The sequence below is a fragment of the Erpetoichthys calabaricus genome, chromosome 4, assembly GCF_900747795.2.
Source record: "Erpetoichthys calabaricus chromosome 4, fErpCal1.3, whole genome shotgun sequence".
Lineage (NCBI taxonomy): Eukaryota > Metazoa > Chordata > Cladistia > Polypteriformes > Polypteridae > Erpetoichthys > Erpetoichthys calabaricus.
In genome coordinates this window covers 98,008,346-98,020,712 of record NC_041397.2, presented here as the reverse complement: position 1 = coordinate 98,020,712, position 12,367 = coordinate 98,008,346, and the positions used below count along the sequence as shown (strand labels likewise).

The window sequence follows — 12,367 nt, the reverse complement described above, 5'->3', positions numbered from 1 at the left end:
TGCCATTTGTTTTGTTAGCTACATCAGCCTCTCACTATAAGTTTCATTGCATTTGGTCTGAAGCTTATGGAGCTCTGTTACTGTTAACTTAACTGCACATGTGTTCACTTAACTGCTTATGAGGTAGTTGTGTATTTTCCTGTTGCTGTATTATATTTCTAAATTTGTGTTCTACGTCTATATTCATATGCACTGTGGCGGATGGCTGGCGCCCTTGCCCAGCCCGGACGCCTCCACGGTGGGAGCACCGGGGGAGCAAATATAGCCAGAGCATTACCTCCCCCGGAATATTAGATGGCAGCCCCCTTGGGTTGCAGAGGTGCCTCGGTCTCCCTCAGGGCTTCATGGGAGTTGGAGTGTGGTACAGCCCTGTGGGGATCTGCGGGCGCCACCAGTGGGTGCTACAATTACTGCTGAGCACTGGAGAGCAGTTCTTCTGCCACATCCAGAAGTGCTCATGGAAATACAGCATCAGACACCTGAAGCACTTCTGGGTGCCCTGTGTAAGGGCCCAGCAGACACTACTCCGGAAGCCAGAGTCGGGAGGAGGAGGACAAAGCTTGCTGAGGAGGAGTGGAGGAGAAATAGAGAAAAGGACTGAGAGATAAAAGTAAAGAAGAAAGAGACGTGAGAGAAACAGACACTGTAAATAAATAAAATCACGTGTGCTTTTGGTATTTGTGCCTCTAGTGTCTGTCTGTGTCGAGGTTAGCCTTTACAGCATATATAAGAATAAACAAAGTTTCAAGGAATAAGTAGTCTGATTTTTATTTCAATACAACTCTTATTCTGAAAATACCTAACATTTTTTGACCATATTTGTTTTTCTTTGTGTGTTGTACTTGAGCTCCAATGGATGTTTTTTATCTCACTTAACACCTCAGCATCTACTAGGCATGTTTTTACATTATTTTGCTCCGGTATGCACATGTGAACACCAGTACATATTAGTACAAGAAAACTTTTAATCTGTGAAGGAAAGAAGGAACCGAAAGGGTGTGTTTTCTTGCATTTTACCTGTTTGTAGTCTGTATTCCTATTGCTTGTAGTATATGTCATTTTTAATTGATGGTGCCGGTTCTTTCATGAGAGTGCACCATTGTTTTGGAGTGTTTAATAGATTGGCTGGCTTCAGTCATGACCACTCTACTTGAAAATGGGAGGTTTGGGACTAATAGACAACAAGAACTGAAGAAGTCACAGACAATTCACTTGATGAATGAGTCTGCTTGAGTTTGTTGCTTGGATTTAATCAGCACAAACTGTGGGCAGAAATAAATGATTTTATTATCATTTCAAAAGTGAAGTATTAAATGGAGCTGCTGCTTAAAGTAACAACCCTCTGGAATGCCTGTGAGGTTTCTGAAATAATTTTTCCACTAAAGTCTTTCATTTTTTTAACTAATAACTGTTGTTTAGTATATTTATATTGCTAAGATTCATGTCTTTGGAAGTAGTTTTTGTACTGTTCTGTATCAGTTAAGCAACACAGAAATTGAAATGGTGCAATAAAAAGTTATTTGAATAATTTCAGTTGGTCATTTCTAGATTTAAACAGAGAGACATTACACACTCCAAATGTCTTAATTGTTTTAAAATTTCTTCAACTTTGGAGTTTAGTGAAATACACATAGTTAACCTTCTGTCTTTTTCAGTCAGTAAGTAAACAAGAACATTTAGCACAATAATTAATGACCTTTAATTCAGTCCAGAACAAATAAAAAAGAGCCACTATCATGTCCTCTAACTTCATGTGCATAATTAGTCTAAGTGATCTGTTAAGGTTATTCTTGGCTGTGATCAGTGATATCAGACCCCCAGTGGACACAAGAAAAACAAACATGTAAAATAATAACTGCCCCCCTCCCTTTAAAACTGGGTGAATAAGAAAGTGCACTCCATCCTTTTTTTTTCCCAACAACTTTGTAATCTTTGTAACAGCATCATATGATTCTAACTACCACCTTATGTATTCTGCAAGTATCTAAGTAATACAAATACGTACAAATGGGAGATGTCAGCACTTTCTGAAATCACTTATTCTATTTTAGGTCTTTTTGTTTTAATGCAATACATTCTAGGAAGAATACATAATAAAGGTTTCCCATTTCCAAATGTGAAAATATCTATTTACTGGGTGTAAAACAGAAAATAACGCTGGACCGATCACCGGTTCACCACAGTTCAAGCACACATCTACCCTTTCCACAATGGATAAGATTATGGTGGTCAGTTAATCCAGCAAGCATTTGAGGGCAGAGAACATCCAGGCTCACCTTAGATAATGGGAAGACAAGGACTTGAACTCAGCTCTAAGGAGCTGTGAGACAGCAGTGCTAATTACTGCACAGTACAACCTGACACATTATATCTAACTTACATGTGAAGAGATAATGTGCATTAAAAGAAATGCTAAAAAAAAAAAATCACATTACGTGGTAATTTGGAGAATGCTCTCATTAATTTCTTTCAATACACATATTTAATCAGTACAAGATGTCCATGCAGGAAACGTTAAGGAAAATTCTTAGGGGATGAGCCCTCACTAATAATGAGCAGAACTAAATTTGCAGTGAAAATGCAAAACAAATTGTGTTTCACCACAAGCAGATTGGTGCCACTGGCACATACAGTATTATTTTCATGTCATCTGCAAAGTTTTTCTTCATCTGCACAAGCATGGCACAGATTATTATGGTTCAGCACATGAAAAGCGAGGCTAGAGAGCAAATACCTGCAGCCACTTCACCACTACTAAAATCCATTGGCCTGGATATGGAGCCACCGGCAATCAGCTTAGGAAGTTGGGGGAACCTGAGTGCAGATGATGTTACCCATGAGGCTACCTCTGCACCTCAATGAGTGGTGCAATGGGGGGCGGCAGTGCGATGTTGTGGGACCCATGGGATTTCAGGGTGGCCAAGGGAAGAGTGAGCAATATTTTTTACTTGACAATCCAAAAACCTTGACAAAAACCTACACAATTTCGTTTTAGTGAGTTTTGCATTTCACAACTGTGAAATCACTATTTTAGGGACAATTTTGTGAAACTATATCGAAAACAAACCTCTACTGTTAACCTTTAATGCTATGCTGTTTAGGCATAATACTGTTAACATGATGCTGTTTTACCATGCTAATAACATTTTTCTATGTTTGATATTTAAAACTGAAATTCATGGCATCATTTGAAAGCCGCGCCTTAGTTTAATCTGTAGTAAAATTAACACTACTTACAGTAGTATCTCTCTTGAACATCCGGTTGCAGGGTTCCATGTGTGTTCCTGGTATTGTCATTGTTTTATACTCTGAGAATTCTAAAAGTAAAAGACTGCAAGATTACTTATACATAAGTGAGAAAATATATTAGAGAGAGAAGTAAACAAGTACTCCATGCTAATCTCAAACCATATCTAACATCTGAAAAAAATCCCTTGGCAAGGATAACCCATTGTTAAAACATGACAAACAATTCCCTACCTTTTCTTCACTTCACTGTTTGTTTTCCAGAGGTATTGGAAGCCATTGAGATTCAAAGAGGTTCAGTCTGTTTCAGTGTTCGTACAGTAGAATATTAGCTGGAGGGTTGGAGTCAGTAGGGTTAGAATAATAAAACTGTGACTTTATAAGGTACCACCAACTGTGGACCACCCCAGAGGTTTGTTTTCTCCAGCAATGCATCTTCTCCATTGTCATATGGCCATAGCTTGTGTAAAAGGCGCTATATAGTGCCCGACCCGGCACAGACTCAGGCAGAGGCACGTACTTTAATAAAAGGCTTTTTTATTTCTTCTTCAGCCGTGGGGCACGCCTTCCCCGTGTCCCACAGGCCCAACACAGTCCCAAAAGCACTTCAAATCCAACAAACCACACTTCTCTCCACCTCAGCACCACCACTCCTCCTCAGGCTTAGTCCTCTTCCTCCCGACTCTGGCTCTCTCGAGTGGTGGTGGCTGGCCTTTTTATACCCCACCCGGATGTAGTCCAGGTGCTTGGTCACCTGGGCCTAATTGCATTTCCGGGTGGGGCTGAGGAATTGACCAGCCGGGCTGGTAAGTCCACGCAGCTCCCCCTGGCGGCCATCCGAGCCCCCAACCAGGCTGTGGAGGACTCCATCTCCCATGGAGCCATGCGCCGGGCTGGGGAATCATTGGCTGCCAGGGAGGCTGCCACCAAGCGTCCCGGGGGAGGTACTGAACAGTCCATGGCTGCTCCCCCGGAACAGATGTAGGAGAGGCGTCCCTGCCGGGTATGGGACCCGGCTGTCCTTTACACTTGGTATTACTGTGAGGACTTTGTATAAGGGTGATTTATAAATGTGAATTATGCAGATTCAGTTCTGTTTTATTCATTATTTGCCTTACATTGTACTGTTTATGGATGTGTTTTTGGTATTATTTAGTGACTTGTAATTGTGTGTAAGCACAGTGCGCCCATACTAAGTGAAGAGTGCTATAAAAGATTGATTTGAACTGAAACAAAAGTTGATTCCATCAATGAAGACCTGTAAAGAAATGGTACTGATGTGATTTTCATATGCAGTAGAATCGCCATGTCTATAAAGCACAACCTCTCTTTGGTTTGGTTTGTCTGTTCTTTATGCACAGCTTTGGTTTTCAAGCCACTGACTTGTACTCTGGCTCACATATCCTTCTCCTGTGAGTCAGGTTTTGGACATATAACTTTTGGATGATCCCAGGATAGATGAAAAAGGCAGTTTCAGGTCAAAACTGACTGACAAGAAATGTTGAAGTGGGATCTATTGACACAGAAAGCTCTCCATGAAGGCTGTGATGGTGATCGCAATGTAACTCAAACAGTAAATCCATTTTCGATTCCCATCCATTACAATTAAGTATTCAGTTAGTCACAATTAAACCACTGTCACAATCTGCCCGGCATTGCATCTCTGCTGTATTTGAAGCTGCCTGTTTTTGACATATAACTTTCGGCCGTGTCCACCTGTGGGATGCTGTGGGCAGGTTGGGATCAGAATGAATGATCAGACTCCACAGATGTCTAAAAACTTAAAATAAATTTTTATCATCAATCATATTTAGTCTAAACACAATAATAAGCATAGCAAATAATACCCCGAGCAAAGTCTGGAAATAGAGGCACACTTTCAAAACAGTGAGGGGTATCAAATACTACACTGTGATCTATCAATTGAGAAACAGCAACACATACTATAGCTGAGGCAGTGGTGTGATTGTTAATATAATTCAGAAAAAGAAATCTTGCCATTGTCTTGTCTTTCAGATAAGAAATCTGGGTTTGATTCCCATCTATTATATTCAACCTTTTCTTTAATCAAACATTTCCTTCATTATCTGTGTCATGGCCCAAAACTGCCCCAAGTAGGTCCATACTGTCATTAAAATCATTTATGGCAGTTTGGAGTTCTTTGCACTAGAAAGAAAAAAACAAGAATATTGTATTTAAAGAGACCTCGCAATACTAACATCTACTAAATGTAACAAATGTGATGGTAATAAAATTTGGATATGTTCAATTTGCAAATACTTTTTCACTTACTGAACTGGGCAACACCAGGTAACTCAGCTAGCTATAAAGATATGTCACACTCATTTTACAGTGGTTGATATTTTCTCTGCCTTTGTTATTAGCAAACTTGTATCTTCAGTCAAAGGAATAATTGAAACGTTAGTGGCAATGCAGAACATGCTTTTCTGAGCATCGCAAGTATTAAAACAGAACAACTCAAATGTAAGCTACTTTGTGTCCATTTGTTTATTGATGATTATATAAAAAGAGAAAACCATTTAGACATTTAGAGCATTGCTGTATCACATATAATCATTAAAAGAATCAAAGTTTTGAGAAAATATCAGGCACAGCTGAGCACATACAGGAAAAAACCCTCTGTGCTAAAAACAAAAGTAACCCAATCCACCCAGGATGAAAGACTTTAGCACAATACACTGTACTTCATGACAATCTAACAGACCTTGGACATCAAAGACTGAGATTTTATTCTACATGAAAATAATAAAAAAGACCCCTTAGAAGAGACAAATGGAGAGATGAAGTTTATTTGTATGATACTCAGGTCACAGCACTAGCAGAGTATTGAGACCCACGTAATATAATACGCTCCTTTATTAGCCCGGCATTTGTTGGTATTCATGCATTGGGAAGAACAATAAAGGCAATCTAGAAATGCGATCAGTCCATGAGTGATAGTAATTACTTGCTGTCTACGCAATTAATAATTTAAAGTAATTTCAGATACGGCACTTTCCAGAATGCTATGCCGGTGATCCGATTATATTTACTTGACTTGAAGACAACAAAAATACAATAAGCTTCATCAAGCAGCAATAGACTTGATTGCCACTTTGCCAAAACCAAAATGCTCCTAATCAGCTTATACTTATCTGTTACAGAAGGGGCCAAATCTTTTAATTTATTCAAGTTTCATAATTAAAACACCCTTGTTTTTTTTTCACCCCTACTTTTTGTTTCCTTCCTTGTTTCTTACAAACTGAAAAAAAAAAAGGTTAGTTCAAGTTTAGACGTTTACTGCATGTGCCAGTTAGGCAGTGTAGCATGCTGCCAAGTCATGCCAATGTTCATTTCCTAACACTGAACGTATATACTAGTAGGCTTTTGCATTCAGGCCCACTGAAGGGCATACCTGCCAGCTCCATGGGAACACGTTTTGACAGCAATAGGAAAAGAACAAGGGTGATACATTTAGCTGCTGGCAATTTTATTCCCACATCCTAATTATAAGAGACTTTGCATTACTAATGTTTTATACGGTTAACTGCATTAGGATCTGGATGCTGTGGAACTGTTTTTTCTTTAATGAATGTTCACACCCCGGCAAAGACACTAGCACACCTTACACTGGCTTTATCAATCACAGTGCCAGTTTGTTATTCTTTGTGGTTTCTTCACTTCATCACCGTAACAGAGTTATGATTACACATAATTAACGGTGGATGGTGTTACTCTTCTGGCTATGGCGCCAATACCTTTGATGGATGGCTGGTTTACAGATTCCGAAGGCCAGCTGTGCAATGCCAAAACCCAACTTCTAAGTGCTGTAGGCTTTGTCTCATTATTAGTGTATGTTGATACAAGGATTTTATTTAAATCTTAAACAATGAACAGGAATGTTAGAGGCCTCTTTTTAAGGCTTAAGGACCTGCTTTTGCATTAAAAAAATCCAAATGATTGACTACAGAACACATTCAAAACATAAAACAAGTCCAAGTGCAGGTTGTTTTAATTAATTGGTTAATTTTCCAAGGAAACAAGGCAGACCAAATTATAGTCAATGGTGTGCTTACAATCTAATGGCTTTGGAATGTATGAGGAGAAATCAGGGCAGCGAAAGAACACCACACTGACATGGTGAGAACATGCAAACTCGGCATGCGCTCATTTGAACCAGGGACTCTGAAGATTTGCTCTAACTGTTGTGCTAGTGAGTTCTTTTTAATTTATATTTTATTAAAGTCAGCTAGCCTTTTTAAATTAGGTACTATATCAAAATACTGTAAAATATTCATCCATCCATCCATTGTCCAACCCGCTGAATCCAAATACAGGGTCACGGGGGTCTGCTGGAGCCAATCCCAGCCAACACAGGGCACAAGGCAGGGAACCCATCCTGGGCAGGGTGCCAACCCACCGCAGTACTTTAAAATACCATAATTAAATTATGATATTTAAATGAAAATATTTAATAGCAAGAAAATTTCTCACCACCAGAAAATGGCAACAAAAGTTGAAAAAAAGACAATTTTAATGAAATTTATTTTCATTTCATTATGCTTACTCTACTTGCCAGCAAAGCCTGAAATATCCTACTAAATCCTTCATTTCTGAATATTGCAAACACAGGAAAATTATTCTTTCATTAGGTTTGTAATGTGATCCCTATGGGAATTATTACAGAGTCCAATACTTTCAAATGAATAACAATTTCAAGTAAACTGTAAACTTTTAACATGAGGAATTAATGGTCAGTGATCCCTTAATTGAACACATCAGTGACTTAAGAAGTAATAAAGAGGAGGCATTGTAATCATCAAGAGAAGCGGAAAGAAAATTAAGATGATGACGATGGGTGTTGTTAGTCTCTAAAACAATGGTGAGCTATGCGTTTGCACTTTCCAGGATCAGATTTGGAAAACTGTTGCTTCCAAGAGTTCTTTCGTGTAGCTCAATGATTAGCGCAGTGCATGTGCACCTCCAGCTCACCAGGTTCATTTACCAGCTTGGTGGCTGCCTGTGCAAAATTTGCACATTCTTTTTGTCTTCATGTCAGTTTCTCCAGGCACTTTGGTTTCTGTCCACACGCTAAGGTATATTTGGTTAATTAGTGGCTCTAAATGACATGGTGTGTGTGGATGTGTCTAAAGATAATGCAAGTAATGTCCAATCCAGGGCTGACTGTTGTCATGGCTGTGATGATGCCAGGGCCAGATTAAGAGCTTTGGGAGCCCGTAGCACATTTCAAATTTGGGGGCCCTTTTGGTCTGCATCATCTGAAGTTTATATTCTGAACAGTTCAAACCGGACTAAATAATTATTTTACTCTCGATTATAATAAGAATCTTATAATATTTATGTGAATTTTATGTGTTGGGCCCCTAAAGTTTTGTTGTGTAAGAAATTTACAGTTTAAAAACATAAAGATAATATTTTTAAAGGCCAGTTTTTCAATGCTACACTTTTTCATTAAATATTGGGTCCACCATTTGGGGGCCCCCGAAATTGCGGGGCCCGTAGCATATGCTACATGTGCCTATTGGTTAATCCGGCACTGGATGATGCTAGAATAAACTTCAGTTTCCCATGATCCTGTGGTTTCAAAAGCAGCCACAGCAATCTAATGGGTGTATGAATCACAACAATAACCATAGTGCAGCACTAAGGAATATCGATTGCTTTGTTTCACTTGCCAGTTAATTTATTGAAACCATCCTTACGAGTGCATACTATGCTGTATTAAAAACAGCTGGCATCTTGTACTGAACTGTGACATAAATTTATCATTCTGTTGGCCATTAAGGCATTTCTGAATCATTGCATTCTCTAGACCTCCTCACCCCGAAATGGATTAACCTGCTCTTAAAAATAGATGACTGAAGCGTTGCACTGCATATGATAAATCTGAAACTTAGGTAACAATAATGAAGGATAAAGAGTACAAGAAAGCATTTTTTGCTATTTGTTTTTTTAGGTCAAAAAGTACAATGGATTAGAATAAAAGAAGAAATGAGACAAATTATAGAAAGGCAATCACTTCTTCGGACAGCTTAGCTAATAGCTAAAAAAAACTAGATTGATGGACTGAATGGTCTCCTCTCGCTTTCAGATTTCTTATGTTCTGTGCTACGTAGTGCATCTCCAGGTTAGCACTGTGAATGAACTTTTATCTGAAGAATGAGGGTGAACGGTTTGTCAGGAACCTGCATATATTGCTGATTAAAGATGGAAAAAAAACATATTTAGCTATCACATAAACCAACGCATATGGATCAGTATTTAAGGTTTGACTCTCACCATCCACTAAAACACAAAATAGGTGTCATCAGGGCTCTACAATACAGAGTAAACACCATACCCACAGACACAGCGGCCAGGGAAGCAGAAGAACATCATATCAAAAAGGACCTGAGAAAATGTGGTTATCCCAGCTGGACTTTTGTCAAAGCAGGGATGATACCTAAAGAATGCTCTAAGCAATCCAGAAGAAAGGAAGGACAACTGCTGCCTAAGCGAAAACCTTTGGTGATCCCTTATGTGTCAGGAGTATCGGAACAGCTGAGATGCATTTTTTCAAAACACCAGAGGCCTCATGTATAAGCGGTGCGTACGCACAAAAATGTTGTGCAAGAACGTTTCCACGTTCAAATAGCGATGTATAAAACCTAAACTTAGCGTAAAGCCACGCACATTTCCATGGTAGCTCATACCCTGTCGTACGCAAGTTCTCTGCTTGGTTTTCCAGACTGGCGGCACCCAGCGTCAAAGCAGTGCTACTGTTCCTGTGTGGTTACCCTTTCTTTTTTAGATCCACATCCCTGATGCGACTTTATAAATACACTGAAATTAACCGCATATTGTTTATTAGTTTAATGCATCTCATTGTAATTAACCTGTAACAATATGATGGTCCACAGAATGGTCAAACTATTCTAAATACCATAGCTGCTTTAGCATTGTTACTCTCACTGCACCTTCTTCTTCTTCTTTCAGCTGCTCCCATTAGGTGTTGCCACATCGGATCATCTTTTTCCATATTACTCTCACTGCATCACTCGGAGTATTTATATCACTGTATCTGAGTGTGAATCACAGCTGTACAGCAGCTGATCGGAAAGAGAAATATCGGTATACAGCATCAAGCACATGCTGCCTCAGCCATGCTGTCTATTGAACTGCTCTCATACGGCAAATTCTTCAGAGCCTTTCTTGTACTGACCTCGCGGTTCAGAAACAGTTTCATCCCAAGAACTCGAAACGCACTCAATCAGTCCATCAAGTGCTCCTTGTAGAACTCTTTGTACTTATAAGTACAATTACCTAACTGTAAACTTGCGATACAGTTATAATATTGCACAACCTGAGCCACTTTATAATGCGCGTATTTACATATGATGACAATATAATTTTTAAGATGAAATGCAGCAAAATATGTTTATTATATTATACAGATAAAACTTTAACTACACGGTGCTGCAGCGCTAGCGAGCCGCTGGCGCTCCATTAACGGATTGTTCCTGCCTCACACTGTATTCTTGCTGGTGCTGATGCGACACTGGAAGGATAGATGAATAGAATAATTAAACACGTACTACGAAGATATTTCGATGTTCCTTAAAAGTTTTGAAGAATCGGCGTTCTAAGCTTACAGATGGCTTAACATCTATTACAGAGCTGATTGTGTGGCGACTGGGTATTTGGAGAAAGAAAAGTAAGGACAGGAATTGGAGGTTAGTACGTTTGAAAGAGACAGTACTGCTACAATAAAGTATTTCATTGAAGGTCGCACATGGCACAGCAAGCATCTTGTGTGAGACATGAACAATCACTGCACCACTGTGTTCCCATGTTTAACAACATGCTTTAACTCTTATCATCATGAAAATGATATCATGTATACATCTCAGTATTTTAATTATTCAGAGAGCTGTAATATCACAAATGTAATGGATTCTGTGTCCTGTTGGATGAAGAGAAAGCCCAGAAGCACGTAGTGATTCACACACATAGAGCACATAGAAGGTCAAATACAAAACAAAGCATTTAACGTGCTACTTTAGTTATGATGAGATTGAGAAACTAGTAAATTAAATGATTTTAAGATGAAGTTTATGATGTTCTACTTTAATGACAAAATAAACTACGTGACTAAAGTGGAAATTTAGAGATTAAAGTTGACATTTCGTGTTTTTTTTCCCACTGTGTGCCTTTTTTTTCTCTGTACCCTAATAAGCTTTCATATGACACTCAGACTGTGCGCTACAACTAGCCTTTTCACTGCGACTTTGGTATGTGACAACTTCTTTTTTATTTCGGGCATTGTGCGACTTTGTGATCTTGAGCTTTCGAGTTTCTCCGACACGATATGTCACTCGATCAACTTCCTTTTGTTGTTTATACCACTGTTTAAACCAACAAATAGTATGTTTTTTCTTGCCTCCACTTAGTATTCGCTGAAATTCTTCTATTTTCCCTCTTGCTTTTGCCATTGTCTTTTCACAGAAGGCTGAGCTTAAGGGCTATTTATATTGATTTATATTGAATCAACTTTCTATAATTTAGCTATTACCATTCTTAAAATCTCACTTTTACTTTTTCACTTGCTAACTGATTTTGAAGCTGATTTATAGTATTTTATGCAAAAATAACCCCTTTTATCCTTCTGTCACACACATAGGTCAATCAGTTTGAATTTAAATAGCTAAAAAACATATTTTCCAGTTCTGAAAAATCTGGAATTAATATTAATTTTAGTATCGGAAGTAATACAAATGCTATGTAATTGAATTAAAAAATTGTGCTGATTACTTTCAATAATTTCATTATTTTACATAAACAACAGAAACTACAGCAAAGTTTATTGCAAAAACTGAAAAACATAAAAAAAAATCAATAATTATGTTTGTGCTTTCTAAGTAAACAGTCTCAGAATCATGTGGATAAAATGTTAATCTAATACTTAAGTCTTCTAGTGATAATTGCAAGTTTACATAATAAACTGCAGTAGCATAAAGAACAAATACCATTGCATACATGGCCGTGCCTCAGCATGAAAATGCTTTCAGCTCCCAGCACTCTAACTTCACAATTCAAAAGTTCTCAGCCTTGACGCAGTCCT

The 12,367-nt window shown here is 38.5% G+C and overlaps 1 protein-coding gene across 4 annotated transcripts in view; it reads right to left on the bottom strand.

Annotated features, from left to right (window-relative positions):
- Positions 1–12,367, bottom strand: part of LOC114650156 (protocadherin-20) — a 50,081-nt gene that overhangs the window by 29,140 nt on the left and 8,574 nt on the right. For 3 of the 4 annotated variants that reach the window (XR_007934878.1, XR_007934877.1, XR_003715961.2), the window contains exon 3: positions 3,238–3,317. The exons of the other annotated variant lie outside the window; for it this stretch is intronic. The gene's annotated coding sequence lies outside the window, so the exon portion shown is untranslated. The remainder of the gene's footprint in view (positions 1–3,237; positions 3,318–12,367) is intronic. 4 annotated transcript variants of the gene reach the window in all.